The sequence below is a fragment of the Phalangium opilio genome, unplaced genomic scaffold (genome assembly GCF_054372755.1).
Source record: "Phalangium opilio isolate 3A_F unplaced genomic scaffold, DU_Popi_V2 ptg000002l_1, whole genome shotgun sequence".
Taxonomy (NCBI): Eukaryota; Metazoa; Arthropoda; class Arachnida; order Opiliones; family Phalangiidae; genus Phalangium; species Phalangium opilio.
The window spans coordinates 14,875,670-14,890,705 of NW_028324144.1; the positions used below are offsets into that span (position 1 = coordinate 14,875,670).

At 36.1% G+C, this 15,036-nt stretch overlaps 17 non-coding genes across 17 annotated transcripts; all 17 read left to right on the forward strand.

Moving 5' to 3' along the window:
- Positions 1-7,983: 7,983 nt before the first annotated feature.
- TRNAG-GCC (transfer RNA glycine (anticodon GCC)) lies at positions 7,984-8,059 on the forward strand. Its single transcript has one exon. It is a non-coding gene; the product is annotated as a tRNA-Gly (tRNA).
- A 181-nt stretch (positions 8,060-8,240) lies between these two features.
- TRNAG-GCC (transfer RNA glycine (anticodon GCC)) lies at positions 8,241-8,311 on the forward strand. Its single transcript has one exon. It is a non-coding gene; the product is annotated as a tRNA-Gly (tRNA).
- Positions 8,312-8,741: 430 nt separating this feature from the next.
- On the forward strand, positions 8,742-8,815 carry TRNAG-GCC (transfer RNA glycine (anticodon GCC)). The gene has a single exon. It is a non-coding gene; the product is annotated as a tRNA-Gly (tRNA).
- A 181-nt stretch (positions 8,816-8,996) lies between these two features.
- TRNAG-GCC (transfer RNA glycine (anticodon GCC)) lies at positions 8,997-9,067 on the forward strand. The gene has a single exon. It is a non-coding gene; the product is annotated as a tRNA-Gly (tRNA).
- A 176-nt stretch (positions 9,068-9,243) lies between these two features.
- TRNAG-GCC (transfer RNA glycine (anticodon GCC)) lies at positions 9,244-9,319 on the forward strand. The gene has a single exon. It is a non-coding gene; the product is annotated as a tRNA-Gly (tRNA).
- Positions 9,320-9,495: 176 nt separating this feature from the next.
- TRNAG-GCC (transfer RNA glycine (anticodon GCC)) lies at positions 9,496-9,571 on the forward strand. Its single transcript has one exon. It is a non-coding gene; the product is annotated as a tRNA-Gly (tRNA).
- Positions 9,572-9,752: 181 nt separating this feature from the next.
- TRNAG-GCC (transfer RNA glycine (anticodon GCC)) lies at positions 9,753-9,823 on the forward strand. Its single transcript has one exon. It is a non-coding gene; the product is annotated as a tRNA-Gly (tRNA).
- A 430-nt stretch (positions 9,824-10,253) lies between these two features.
- On the forward strand, positions 10,254-10,327 carry TRNAG-GCC (transfer RNA glycine (anticodon GCC)). The gene has a single exon. It is a non-coding gene; the product is annotated as a tRNA-Gly (tRNA).
- A 181-nt stretch (positions 10,328-10,508) lies between these two features.
- TRNAG-GCC (transfer RNA glycine (anticodon GCC)) lies at positions 10,509-10,579 on the forward strand. Its single transcript has one exon. It is a non-coding gene; the product is annotated as a tRNA-Gly (tRNA).
- Positions 10,580-10,755: 176 nt separating this feature from the next.
- TRNAG-GCC (transfer RNA glycine (anticodon GCC)) lies at positions 10,756-10,831 on the forward strand. The gene has a single exon. It is a non-coding gene; the product is annotated as a tRNA-Gly (tRNA).
- A 433-nt stretch (positions 10,832-11,264) lies between these two features.
- On the forward strand, positions 11,265-11,335 carry TRNAG-GCC (transfer RNA glycine (anticodon GCC)). The gene has a single exon. It is a non-coding gene; the product is annotated as a tRNA-Gly (tRNA).
- Positions 11,336-11,765: 430 nt separating this feature from the next.
- Positions 11,766-11,839, forward strand: TRNAG-GCC (transfer RNA glycine (anticodon GCC)). Its single transcript has one exon. It is a non-coding gene; the product is annotated as a tRNA-Gly (tRNA).
- A 181-nt stretch (positions 11,840-12,020) lies between these two features.
- TRNAG-GCC (transfer RNA glycine (anticodon GCC)) lies at positions 12,021-12,091 on the forward strand. Its single transcript has one exon. It is a non-coding gene; the product is annotated as a tRNA-Gly (tRNA).
- A 176-nt stretch (positions 12,092-12,267) lies between these two features.
- On the forward strand, positions 12,268-12,343 carry TRNAG-GCC (transfer RNA glycine (anticodon GCC)). The gene has a single exon. It is a non-coding gene; the product is annotated as a tRNA-Gly (tRNA).
- Positions 12,344-12,776: 433 nt separating this feature from the next.
- On the forward strand, positions 12,777-12,847 carry TRNAG-GCC (transfer RNA glycine (anticodon GCC)). The gene has a single exon. It is a non-coding gene; the product is annotated as a tRNA-Gly (tRNA).
- Positions 12,848-13,025: 178 nt separating this feature from the next.
- On the forward strand, positions 13,026-13,101 carry TRNAG-GCC (transfer RNA glycine (anticodon GCC)). The gene has a single exon. It is a non-coding gene; the product is annotated as a tRNA-Gly (tRNA).
- A 1,193-nt stretch (positions 13,102-14,294) lies between these two features.
- On the forward strand, positions 14,295-14,365 carry TRNAG-GCC (transfer RNA glycine (anticodon GCC)). The gene has a single exon. It is a non-coding gene; the product is annotated as a tRNA-Gly (tRNA).
- Positions 14,366-15,036: the final 671 nt, after the last annotated feature.

Genomic DNA, 15,036 nt, shown 5'->3' on the forward strand with positions numbered 1-15,036 from the left:
TATCTGCTTGTATACATTCTCTTATTCTGGGTCTATTAATCTCGCAGGTTCTACAGAATTTGAAAGCACTACCCACGCCTTCCTTAAAGCCACCAATTTCCTGAGCCGCTAGTGTATCACCCAGCACAAATGCTAACTTCCCTTTCACTACTCTTTCTACGCCATTGAACATGCACTTAATACCTTTTTCAAAATTTTGCATCTCTCTTTTAAAATCATGCAGTAAAGTATCTAATCCAAATTCCTTTATGTCTTTTTGTTTGCCAACCGCGAGTAATTGGATGGAACTCAATTTTGATCTCATATATGGAGGTGTATTTAAAAGTTGCCAATAGAAAACTGTAACCTTATGCCTTTTTGCATGTGCCCCAATAGGATTTGCTATTTCCAAATCATCTAAATAGAATGAAAACAATAAATTTATGCTATTGTCTAGATTTGTATCTGCCCACTTCCGTTTCATTTCTTCGCCACTAAATATATCATCCATTACATCACAATTACAGTTAGCTGGGGCAATTAATAGATTTTCCTCAAGTTCGGGCATTTTTAGGAGATTTTTGACTGATGTTACACAAATGGGATGTAATAAGCAATTGCTGCTTTCGTTTTAGCAGTATTTGCAGTATTTGCACCTTCATCAAAGAACCGTTTTCGTATTTTTTTCCCTTTTTTCGTTATTTTGTTAATTATCTTTTTTGTGAGCTGAGCCATTATTTAAAATTTTTCAAATTATCACGAACACCGTGAATAGAGCTTATCAAGGAATCATAAAATGCAACTCCAGTGTTTAATGACTGTCAGTAACAACACGAATTTAAAATGAAATTTCATCCTCCGAGGATAGCCACTTCTGAAGATACATTTCCATTGAATTTTCAAGTTTTTTATCGTCTTTTTCTTTATTCCTTTATAAATTGCCACTTTAATGTTTATAAGGCGCCACAATGTTTTGGGTAACGGGTTTTTGAACATTAGGCTGCCGTTACAACTCACCTGGCATTTCCATGGTGTCAGTGACGTTATGTTTCAGCAGAGAGAGAGGGGGGGAATATATATATATTTTTCTTTGGATTTTAATTATATCAATTTTTGAAAACTGGCTGATTACGGGCCCCTCAGATATCCGGGCCCTAGGCAATTGCCTAACTTGCCTAGTGGTTAATCCGGCCCTGTTCCCCCCTCTCTCTCTGCTGAAACATAACGTCACTGACACCATGGAAATGCCAGGTGAGTTGTAACGGCAGCCTAATGTTCAAAAACCCGTTACCCAAAACATTGTGGCGACTTATAAACATTAAAGTGGCAATTTATAAAGGAATAAAGAAAAAGACGATAAAAAACTTAAAAATTCAATGGAAATGTATCTTCAGAAGTGGCTATCCTCGGAGGATGAAATTTCATTTTGAATTCGTGTTGTTACTGACAGTCATTAAACACTGGAGTTGCATTTTATGATTCCTTGATAAGCTCTATTCACGGTGTTCGTGATAATTTGAAAAATTTTAAATAATGGCTCAGCTCACAAAAAAGATAATTAACAAAATAACGAAAAAAGGGAAAAAATTACGAAAACGGTTCTTTGATGAAGGTGCAGGAAAGAACAAGGCGACCCAAGGGTTGGGCTCGTAATAGTAGCCACATCGTACTATACTTGACAGGCGTACAGAAATATTTTAGTGAATAGCCCCTCGAGGCGCTACCTTAACTCTTTTAAAATGATTACTTTAATTTTTTACTTCTGTTATAATTATAATTGTATGACACGAACGGAAAACGTGAGTACCCGCATGATGCGCATCCTTTAACAGTGGTTAAATGAAATACCCGTAAATGCCCATTAAAAGAAGTACAGAGAATGAGAGTGAATAGCCGCTCGATGCCCTAAAAAATTATAACCCTTAATCCTTACTTCAATAAATTTACTTACGTTATAATTGTAATATTCGGGGCTACAAGCTAGTACTTTCTTTTAAAATTGTTCTAGATTTGTGAAGAAATACATGTAACTCCTAATAATAAACATCTCCTTTAGACCATTCTAAATATAACGTCAGAATATACTTCGTTTTTCTTTTTAAAAATTCCCTTGATTTCTTTGAATTTTGAAATAGGGAGCGGGATTGAAAGGGTGAAACCCTCATTGTCGACGGGTGACAGGAATTTTAAAGGGAGTATTAAACCTTCCATTTTAATTAAGGTAACACCATAATCCTCTATCTCGCTTTAAATATGTAGAGCAATCGTAAAACACAATTCAAAGTGCTTAACCTAACTGGTACAATTAAATGCAATGCTTAAAGTTACTATTATAAACCCCATCCTCTTAAAATACACGAACGTAAAAATCACATCACCATAATTCTGTCCCATTCACTCTCCCTTAAATGACGAACGAAAAATTCTATACTGCCAAACGCGCTACTATTTCACGTCTACTGGTACTGGTACTAGTACGAGTACAACAGGGCAGGCCAAACAAAGAGCCTTATCGTAGATGTACATCATACAATGTAGCTAAAAACGATGATAAGTGGACGGGACGCTTTCAAAATAAAAGTGTTTTACGTCTTATGTGACAATCTTATGACAAATACTTAAAAACGATCCGAAGTTAACAAGGTCACTGATGAAAAGTTCAAACCTATTTTAAACTTTAATGCCCCCGATGAAACGTTCTCTGGAGGTTTCCAAGAATTGGCAGAAATGTATTGCAATGATTTAAATATTGAAAACAAACTGCTACAATTCAAACATTTCGTGAAGAATGAAGAAAGCAAAAACCCAGAATTATTACATTCCTTTATTCGTAACAATAATATTATTTCAACTTTTCAAACTTAGAAATTATTTTGTGAATTTACTTGTGTTTGCCAATTAGCAATGCAATTGGCGAAAGATCCTTTTCAGCTCTAAAATGAGTGAAAAACTATTTCAGAACCACAGTAGCCCAAGAAAAATTAAGTTCTTTATCTTTGATATATATATTGAAAAGGATTTACTAAACGACTTCATAGACTATGAAGAGATAATTGATAAATTTCTTTAGCTTGAAAGAAATTTAACTATCGAGTTAAAAAAGAAATTAAATATTCTGTTAAGTGTTAAGCAAATTAAAAATATGTCTCTCTATTATCTTAAACTGTGGTCTGTTGGGGGGCCCGGAACTAAGGCCTTGCCTAGGGCCCGAAAAATTGTTAATCCGGCCCTGGCACCCAGTCAGTCAACCAGCCAACAAGGGTCAGACCAATACTTTCGCAATTCAAGGAACAAAAGTAAAAAATAATAGCATGTGAACTTTTTTAAATTTTTTTGTTCCACTTATTGATAAATAATTTCCAATGTCAAAATTGTAAGTTCAGTATTCGATCCGATTGTCTACCATTGGGTCGAATCCCAATGGATCGAATGTTTTGTTCGACCGAATCCCATTAGACCTAATACCGCAATTTGGGCGGTTTTCCAATCATGAATTTTCCTTTCATTCCTATTTTTCAATTGATTTTCTAATTAAACTTCTTGATATTGTAGCAAATAATATTTATGTTCACCAATAACATTCTTCAATAAATTTTAGTAATTAATTTTCATTGTTGGAAATTGTCTAACCTAACCTAACCTAACCTAACCTAACCTAACCGAACCGAACCGAACCGAACCGAACCGAACCAAACCAAGCCAAACCAAACCAAACCAAACCTAACCAAACCAAACCTTACCTAACCTAACCTAACCTAACCTAACCTTACCTAACCTTACCTAACCAGACCAGACCAGACCAAAAAATAAAGTTAATATTCTTATTAAACTTCTTGATATTGAAGCAAATAATATGTATGTTCACCAATAACGTTCTTCAATAAATTTCAATAAATACCTTTCATTTTTGAAATTGTCTAACCCTAACCTAACCATAACCTAACCTTACCTAACGGAAGAGATCTCCCTCCCAAGTACTGACGGCGCTCGATGCTGCTTAACTTCTTCGATCATCCAAATCACTTTATCCGTTGCGCTACTCCAGCTCGGCAACTCAAGAAAACGCTATGATTTTATATGTGTAAACCCATCCCATTCAGTCGAAAGCTCTTCCTTATAAATATTCCCATTCAGCAGAAAATCGCTCCTTGGGCTATAAATTGTTTTAAATTTGGCTACAATTTTAGATATCTGAATTCGGTCCAACGGGATTCTATCCAATAGGAGTATACCTTCGATCCAGGTCTAATGGTCCAAATGTAAGGAAACCATAATGAGAAGTGTGTTACAATCTGTTTTATCTAAAAATGGTTAAAAACTTTCTAATTAATTAGCATTGTCAAAATGATAAATTTAGTACTTTCACCCCCGTTCCAAGATTAAACATATTGATCACAGTTGACACTAAAAATCTTTTAATTAAACTAAATTATAGGCCATAAAGCTTAAAACACCAGTTTTGGGGAAGTTCAAAAGAACCATTGTGTTTCTACCAAGTAAACGTTATTTTATAAACGAAATTTTACTTCAAAACTGTATTTACCGAAAATATTACATATTTTAAAAAATAAAGAAGAGTAGAAAATCATGATTAAGAAACTAACTGGAAAACGTTGGGGAAAAGTATCATAATACCAGTTACTGTTGGTAAAAAAAACCCAAGGTTTAGTGAAGATGTAGTTTTAAATTATACTTAGATATCAAGGAGAGCCAAGATTCGTTGACATTCTGAAGCCTCTTGTGTGGTAGACTTTACATTTTTATGCATTAAATCTTTATCAGTATCATCCGCTAATGCTAAGCTTTCTTAAAGAAAGACTTTATTATGCGTGTTTTTCTACTGCTCAGGTGTTGATGAAACAGTTTGACTATGGACAGAATGGCTTGGGAAATGACATTAAGTCAGGGCATCACCTCAAGGGTTTTCGCGACATCTGCCCCTCTGCACGTTTACAAATCTTAGAAGACTTGTTCAAGAGGTCTAGGTTTTGTAATCTATTACCTCCTAAAAGGCATATTTTGGATATGGAGAATGGGGTAGGGTTTTTTATTTTGGAAAACGGTTGTAAGTGTTGAATTTGGAATTGTGACATAGGAAATAAATTTATATTAAAAAAACTAGCATGAATCCATTTTAATATAATTGAATAGATTGTAACACACCTCAGAGTAAAATTTCAGGACATTTGGATAAGTAGATCCGAAGATATTTTCAGTCTTAGCACTAAACCCATCATTTTGACCTTGGAACATAATTTTTATAAAAACAAATATCCACTTTAGAAGCTTGAATCCTGTTTAGTATAATAAAACACGCTGATACACACGTCTCATTAAAATTTCAGGTCATTTGGATCAATAGGACGAAGGATCAGGCCAAAAAACCCACCTCTTCCTCTAGAACTTGATGTTAATGTAATGTTATACATGTAAATAGAAGTCCATTAAATTAGCCTAGGAAGTAACCAAAAGCGGGGTTTGGGACTCCCCTCTCTTTTGTAGCAATACTGAAGAAGGGCGACACATTCGCCACCTCGCGATAATTTTTCTCAGATCTCCAGTCTAGGTGCGACTCTTACGCCAAAATTTGCCCTATTGAGAGAGAAAAAGCTATTGGCTGAAAATGAACACTGTATCTCTAAAGGGACCGGAAAACGCCCCCGTCCACTGTAAAACCGAGCCCTCTTTAGCATAGAATCAGGAGAAGAGATGGGGGGGGGGTGAATTTTGGAATAGTCAAGGTCATTCAGTTTTTTATGACTCTTCATCATAAACCTATTGGAAAAACTATTTAACGACCGTGGCCGTTCGTTTTTTATTTTTTTATAAAGCTAACAATCTACCCTTTAAAGATGCAGCGTTCATTGCCCGAAGAAGTCACGCCCCGCTCTCGTCCAGAAAGACTTCCTAGAGAGGAGCTTGAGATTTCTAACAGGGTTAGGAAAGGGGAAACATTTAACACCCTATCCATGGGGTTAGGGGTTCTTACCCCAGCAGAGACTTACGCTATACCAGCTATTGTAATTATTTACTTCCTTGGCTAATTTAAAGGACTTCTGATGTAAATCGAATTCTTTGAACGGACTTGTATAGCGGGAGCAGCTTGCGTCGTGTTGCGCGTGATCGAGTGGGCTATGGCTGTGTGCGAGCTCAAAACGACAAGGATGATGGGGGAGTAGTATTAAAGGGATAGAATCAATCTTTTAGCTACTAATGAAAAGGTTTCATTTTTTAAATCGGATATAACCTAAAATTACGGCTTCAAATATTTATATAAATTGAGAGTTTTAATAACTTAACTATTTTTAATTAATTTTTAAAAGTATTAGTTTTCGGCACCGCTTCGATCACTGCACACGAGAGATACTTCTACAATACTTCCGCTACCCTCCTCTCACTTGGAGATGTAGTAGATTTACACCTAAAAGTAGTTTTAATTATCGAGGCCTCCGCGTCCAGCCTCCCGTCACGTTCACGGTCCACCCGGGTCACAGTATCTGCCTCATCTAACTCTTTTCCAACCGCCAGGCTGTCGCGCTGGGCCTCCGCTCCAGCTCCTTCCCTCTCCTCATCTTTTCAGACTCTCATTCTACTCTCGTCTCCTGGACACTTCCCGAGCTTTGGACCTTTTAGTCATCGGCATCTTCGACCTTTTGACTCGCGCCCGGCGCACCGCACGGTTCCTTTGGACTCCCGGTCACGTGGGGATCCCCGGTAATGAAGGTGCCGGCCGGCTCGCCCACCAGACTCGTGTTTCCCGTCCTCCGGCAATTAATGCCTCGTTCCCTTACACCGCGTCCGAGGCTACCCTCATCCTTCGGGCTGCTACCCGCCGTGTCTGGACCTCGACGTGGTCCGCCGATCCTGGCGCCCGCTTCCTCTATCGTCATTACTGTTGTGTTTATGGTAGTTTTAAAATCAGTTGAGATTATTTGGTAAAAACTTTATTCACACTAAAAGATCATTTTACAGTCAGTCCCGTAGTCCTACTCTAGCTCTGGCTTGTTATTCGACTGAGAGTACGCGTACCTATATATAACTGCCGTAGGCCTAACACTATTTTAACCCTTACGACTTTGACTAACATGTTTTTTTAATCCGAAGTCTACTATTAGTTTTTTATCCTAATAGTATATTTATACCATATCTTTTTTTAAAAATTAATATTATTACTATCCCGGAGAGAACCACGCAGGTGTTTTTAATGGTCTCCCATAGGCGGATGTTCGTGTTGGTTGCTGTGGTTGCTCTTGCAGTGCTAGCGGATGTGCCCTTGTTATTTGCAAAGTCCTGTTGTGGTGGTTGATCTGCTTGCTGGTGGTTATTTGCGATATCCGCTCGTGAGACTGTAGAGGGGTCTTCGGTCCGAGAGTCGGTGGTGCCGCGATGTTGTGTTATTGATGGCACTTGGCAGTTCCATCGGGTTGCTGCGGCGAGGTGGATGTGGTGATTGTTCTGTATGATGGGTTACATGTGGCCGTACACTTCGGAAGTTGTCGTGAGTGGAAAATGTGAAACTGGCACGTGATGTGGGTTTAATTCGCTTAACCATTGGTGGTGATTGGCTTCGTTGGTGTGGCGTTACAAGGGGTCGGAGTCCACTACAGGTTGAGATCTTGTCAATGTTCTGTTCTGTGGTCGGAGTTGAAGGCGAGTTCGTCGAAGCGATTGGTTGTTCTGGGTTTGTATTATGTAGGAGTCTGGAGTATTGGCCGAATGACGTATCGTCGCTAGTTTTGAAGTGCGAGGGCCTGTGAGGTACCATACTTTCTCTCCTATTTGCAGTGGACGTAGGCTTTTATGAGGTCTCGTACCTGCCTGTACTTTCATCGTGAGTTGTCGTTGTTGTAGTCCAGTTTGTATCACCCTTGTTGGAAAATTTGGCTTTAGGAGTGTATTGATAAATCCTTCTAAAATATTATTTGAGATAATAATTCAAGGAAATGTTTGGTTTGATTATCAAATATTCAGGTGAAATACCATTTTTTCTGTATTCTACTTTTTGCAGATCCTCGGTGGTTCAATGGTAGAATTCTCGCCTGCCACGCGGGAGATCCGGGTTCGATTCCCGGCCGATGCATGTTTTGGTCGTCATTTAATGCATAACGATATTGTGTTTACGAAAATTATGTAAATGATAATTGTTAAATTGATAAATCCTTCTAAAATATTATTTGAGATAATAATTCAAAGAAATGTTTGGTTTGATTATCAAATATTCAGGTGAAATTCCATTTTTTCCATATTGTACTCTTTGCAGAGCCTCGGTGGTTCATTGGTAGAATTCTCGCCTGCCACACGAGAGATCCGGGTTCGATTCCCGGCCGATGCATGTTTTGGTCGTCATTTAATGTATAACGATATTGTGTTTACGAAAATTTTAAAATGATAATTGTTAAATTGATAAATCCTTCTAAAAATATTATTTGAGATAATATTTCGAAGAAATGTTTGGTTTGATTATCAAATATTCAGGTGAAATACCATTTTTTCTATATTCTACTTTTTGCAGATCCTCGGTGGTTCAATGGTAGAATTCTCGCCTGCAACGCGGGAGATCCGGGTTCGATTCCCGGCCGATGCATGTTTTGGTCGTCATTTAATGCATAACGATATTGTGTTTACGAAAATTGTAAAATGATAATTGTTAAATTGATAAATCCTTCTAAAAATATTATTTGAGATAATAATTCGAAGAAATGTTTGGTTTGATTATCAAATATTCAGGTGAAATACCATTTTTTCTATATTCTACTTTTTGCAGATCCTCGGTGGTTCAATGGTAGAATTCTCGCCTGCCACGCGGGAGATCCGGGTTCGATTCCCGGCCGATTTATGTTTTGGTCGTCATTTAATGTATAACGATATTGTGTTTACGAAAATTGTAAAATGATAATTGCTAAATTGATAAATCCTTCTAAAAATATTATTTGAGATAATAATTCGAAGAAATGTTTGGTTTGATTATCAAATATTCAGGTGAAATACCAGTTTTTCCATTTTCTAGTCTTTGCAGATCCTCGGTGGTTCAATGGTAGAATTCTCGCCTGCCACGCGGGAGATCCGGGTTCGATTCCCGGCCGACGCATGTTTTGGTCGTCATTTAATGCATAACGATATTGTGTTTACGAAAATTATGTAAATGATAATTGTTAAATTGATAAATCCTTCTAAAATATTATTTGAGATAATAATTCAAGGAAATGTTTGGTTTGATTATCAAATATATAGGTGAAATACCATTTTTTCCATTTTCTAGCCTTTGCAGATCCTCGGTGGTTCAATGGTAGAATTCTCGCCTGCCACGCGGGAGATCCGGGTTCGATTCCCGGCCGATGCATGTTTTGGTCGTCATTTAATGTATAACGATATTGTGTTTACGAAAATTGTAAAATGATAATTGTTAAATTGATAAATCCTTCTAAAAATATTATTTGAGATAATAATTCGAAGAAATGTTTGGTTTGATTATCAAATATTCAGGTGAAATATCATTTTTTCTATATTCTACTTTTTGCAGATCCTCGGTGGTTCAATGGTAGAATTCTCGCCTGCCACGCAGGAGATCCGGGTTCGATTCCCGGCCGATGCATGTTTTGGTCGTCATTTAATGCATAACGATATTGTGTTTACGAAAATTATGTAAATGATAATTGTTAAATTGATAAATCCTTCTAAAATATTATTTGAGATAATAATTCAAAGAAATGTTTGGTTTGATTATCAAATATTCAGGTGAAATTCCATTTTTTCCATATTGTACTCTTTGCAGAGCCTCGGTGGTTCATTGGTAGAATTCTCGCCTGCCACACGAGAGATCCGGGTTCGATTCCCGGCCGATGCATGTTTTGGTCGTCATTTAATGTATAACGATATTGTGTTTACGAAAATTTTAAAATGATAATTGTTAAATTGATAAATCCTTCTAAAAATATTATTTGAGATAATATTTCGAAGAAATGTTTGGTTTGATTATCAAATATTCAGGTGAAATACCATTTTTTCTATATTCTACTTTTTGCAGATCCTCGGTGGTTCAATGGTAGAATTCTCGCCTGCAACGCGGGAGATCCGGGTTCGATTCCCGGCCGATGCATGTTTTGGTCGTCATTTAATGCATAACGATATTGTGTTTACGAAAATTGTAAAATGATAATTGTTAAATTGATAAATCCTTCTAAAAATATTATTTGAGATAATAATTCGAAGAAATGTTTGGTTTGATTATCAAATATTCAGGTGAAATACCATTTTTTCTATATTCTACTTTTTGCAGATCCTCGGTGGTTCAATGGTAGAATTCTCGCCTGCCACGCGGGAGATCCGGGTTCGATTCCCGGCCGATTTATGTTTTGGTCGTCATTTAATGTATAACGATATTGTGTTTACGAAAATTGTAAAATGATAATTGCTAAATTGATAAATCCTTCTAAAAATATTATTTGAGATAATAATTCGAAGAAATGTTTGGTTTGATTATCAAATATTCAGGTGAAATACCAGTTTTTCCATTTTCTAGTCTTTGCAGATCCTCGGTGGTTCAATGGTAGAATTCTCGCCTGCCACGCGGGAGATCCGGGTTCGATTCCCGGCCGACGCATGTTTTGGTCGTCATTTAATGCATAACGATATTGTGTTTACGAAAATTATGTAAATGATAATTGTTAAATTGATAAATCCTTCTAAAATATTATTTGAGATAATAATTCAAGGAAATGTTTGGTTTGATTATCAAATATATAGGTGAAATACCATTTTTTCCATTTTCTAGCCTTTGCAGATCCTCGGTGGTTCAATGGTAGAATTCTCGCCTGCCACGCGGGAGATCCGGGTTCGATTCCCGGCCGATGCATGTTTTGGTCGTCATTTAATGTATAACGATATTGTGTTTACGAAAATTGTAAAATGATAATTGTTAAATTGATAAATCCTTCTAAAAATATTATTTGAGATAATAATTCGAAGAAATGTTTGGTTTGATTATCAAATATTCAGGTGAAATATCATTTTTTCTATATTCTACTTTTTGCAGATCCTCGGTGGTTCAATGGTAGAATTCTCGCCTGCCACGCAGGAGATCCGGGTTCGATTCCCGGCCGATGCTTGTTTTGGTCGTCATTTAATGCATAACGATATTGTGTTTACAAAAATTATGTAAATGATAATTGTTAAATTGATAAATCCTTCTAAAATATTATTTGAGATAATAATTCAAAGAAATGTTTGGTTTGATTATCAAATATTCAGGTGAAATTCCATTTTTTCCATATTGTACTCTTTGCAGAGCCTCGGTGGTTCAATGGTAGAATTCTCGCCTGCCACGCGAGAGATCCGGGTTCGATTCCCGGCCGATGCAAGTTTTGGTCGTCATTTAATGTATAACGATATTGTGTTTACGAAAATTTTAAAATGATAATTGTTAAATTGATAAATCCTTCTAAAAATATTATTTGAGATAATATTTCGAAGAAATGTTTGGTTTGATTATCAAATATTCAGGTGAAATACCATTTTTTCTATATTCTACTTTTTGCAGATCCTCGGTGGTTCAATGGTAGAATTCTCGCCTGCAACGCGGGAGATCCGGGTTCGATTCCCGGCCGATGCATGTTTTGGTCGTCATTTAATGCATAACGATATTGTGTTTACGAAAATTGTAAAATGATAATTGTTAAATTGATAAATCCTTCTAAAAATATTATTTGAGATAATAATTCGAAGAAATGTTTGGTTTGATTATCAAATATTCAGGTGAAATACCATTTTTTCTATATTCTACTTTTTGCAGATCCTCGGTGGTTCAATGGTAGAATTCTCGCCTGCCACGCGGGAGATCCGGGTTCGATTCCCGGCCGATTTATGTTTTGGTCGTCATTTAATGTATAACGATATTGTGTTTACGAAAATTGTAAAATGATAATTGCTAAATTGATAAATCCTTCTAAAAATATTATTTGAGATAATAATTCGAAGAAATGTTTGGTTTGATTATCAAATATTCAGGTGAAATACCAGTTTTTCCATTTTCTAGTCTTTGCAGATCCTCGGTGGTTCAATGGTAGAATTCTCGCCTGCCACGCGGGAGATCCGGGTTCGATTCCCGGCCGACGCATGTTTTGGTCGTCATTTAATGCATAACGATATTGTGTTTACGAAAATTATGTAAATGATAATTGTTAAATTGATAAATCCTTCTAAAATATTATTTGAGATAATAATTCAAGGAAATGTTTGGTTTGATTATCAAATATATAGGTGAAATACCATTTTTTCCATTTTCTAGCCTTTGCAGATCCTCGGTGGTTCAATGGTAGAATTCTCGCCTGCCACGCGGGAGATCCGGGTTCGATTCCCGGCCGATGCATGTTTTGGTCGTCATTTAATGTATAACGATATTGTGTTTACGAAAATTGTAAAATGATAATTGTTAAATTGATAAATCCTTCTAAAAATATTATTTGAGATAATAATTCGAAGAAATGTTTGGTTTGATTATCAAATATTCAGGTGAAATATCATTTTTTCTATATTCTACTTTTTGCAGATCCTCGGTGGTTCAATGGTAGAATTCTCGCCTGCCACGCAGGAGATCCGGGTTCGATTCCCGGCCGATGCTTGTTTTGGTCGTCATTTAATGCATAACGATATTGTGTTTACAAAAATTATGTAAATGATAATTGTTAAATTGATAAATCCTTCTAAAATATTATTTGAGATAATAATTCAAAGAAATGTTTGGTTTGATTATCAAATATTCAGGTGAAATTCCATTTTTTCCATATTGTACTCTTTGCAGAGCCTCGGTGGTTCAATGGTAGAATTCTCGCCTGCCACGCGAGAGATCCGGGTTCGATTCCCGGCCGATGCAAGTTTTGGTCGTCATTTAATGTATAACGATATTGTGTTTACAAAAATTATGTAAAATGATAATTGTTAAATTGATAAATCCTTCTAAAAATATTATTTGAGATAGTAATTCGAAGAAATGTTTGGTTTGATTATCAAATATTCAGGTGAAATACCATTTTTTCCATTTTCTAGTCTTTGCAGATCCTCGGTGGTTCAATGGTAGAATTCTCGCCTGCCACGCGGGAGATCCGGGTTCGATTCCCGGCCGATGCATGTTTTGGTCGTCATTTAATGCATAACGATATTGTGTTTACGAAAATTATGTAAATGATAATTGTTAAATTGATAAATCCTTCTAAAATATTATTTGAGATAGTAATTCAAGGAAATGTTTGGTTTGATTATCAAATATTCAGGTGAAATACCATTTTTTCCATTTTCTAGTCTTTGCAGATGTTCGGTGGTTCAATGGGAGAATTCTCGCCTGCCACGCGGGAGATCCGGGTTCGATTCCCGGTCGATGCATGTTTTGGTCGTCATTTAATGCATAACGATATTGTGTTTACGAAAATTATGTAAAATGATAATTGTTAAACTGATAAATCCTTCTAAAAATTTTAATTGAGATAAACATTCGAAGAAATGTTTGGTTTGATTATCAAATATTCAGGTGAAATATCATTTTTTCTATATTCTACTTTTTGCAGATCCTCGGTGGTTCAATGGTAGAATTCTCGCCTGCCACGCAGGAGATCCGGGTTCGATTCCCGGCCGATGCTTGTTTTGGTCGTCATTTAATGCATAACGATATTGTGTTTACGAAAATTATGTAAATGATAATTGTTAAATTGATAAATCCTTCTAAAATATTATTTGAGATAATAATTCAAGGAAATGTTTGGTTTGATTATCAAATATTCAGGTGAAATACCATTTTTTCCATTTTCTAGTCTTTGCAGATGTTCGGTGGTTCAATGGTAGAATTCTCGCCTGCCACGCGGGAGATCCGGTTTCGATTCCCGGCCGATGCATTTTTTGGTCGTCATAAATACATAACGATATTGTGTTTACGAAAACTATGTAAAATGATAATTGTTAAATAGATAAATCCTTCTAAAAATATTATTTGAGATAATAATTCAAAGAAATGTTTGGTTTGATTATCAAATATTCAGGTGAAATACCATTTTTCCATATTCTACTCTTTGCAGAGCCTCGGTGGTTCAATGTTAGAATTCTCGCCTGCCACTCGGGAGATCCGGGTTCGATTCCCGGCCGATGCATGTTTTGGTCGTCATTTAATGCATAACGATATTGTGTTTACGAAAATTATGTAAAATGATAATTGTTAAATTGATAAATCCTTCTAAAAATATTATTTGAGATAATAATTCAAAGAAATGTTTGGTTTGATTAACAAATATTCACATGAAATACCATTTTTTCCATATTGCATTCTTTGCAGAGCCTCGGTGGTTCAATGGTAGAATTCTCGCCTGCCACGCGAAAGATCCGGTTTCGATTCCCGGCCGATGCATTTTTTGGTCGTCATAAATGCATAACGATATTGTGTTTACGAAAACTATGTAAAATGATAATTGTTAAATAGATAAATCCTTCTAAAAATATTATTTGAGATAATAATTCAAAGAAATGTTTGGTTTGATTATCAAATATTCAGGTGAAATACCATTTTTCCATATTCTACTCTTTCCAGAGCCTCGGTGGTTCAATGGTAGGATTCTCGCCTGCCACGCGGGAGATCCGGGTTCGATTACCGGCCGATGGATGTTTTGGTCGTCATTTAATGCATAACGATATTGTGTTTACGAAAATTATGTAAAATGATAATTGTTAAATAGATAAATCCTTCTAAAAATATTATTTGAGATAATAATTCAAAGAAATGTTTGGTTTGATTATCAAATATTCAGGTGAAATACCATTTTTCCATATTCTACTCTTTCCAGAGCCTCGGTGGTTCAATGGTAGGATTCTCGCCTGCCACGCGGGAGATCCGGGTTCGATTACCGGCCGATGGATGTTTTGGTCGTCATTTAATGCATAACGATATTGTGTTTACGAAAATTATGTAAAATGATAATTGTTAAATTGATAAATCCTTCTAAAAATATTATTTGAGATAATAATTCAAAGAAATGTTTGGTTTGATTATCAAATATGCAGGTGAAATACCATTTTTTTCCA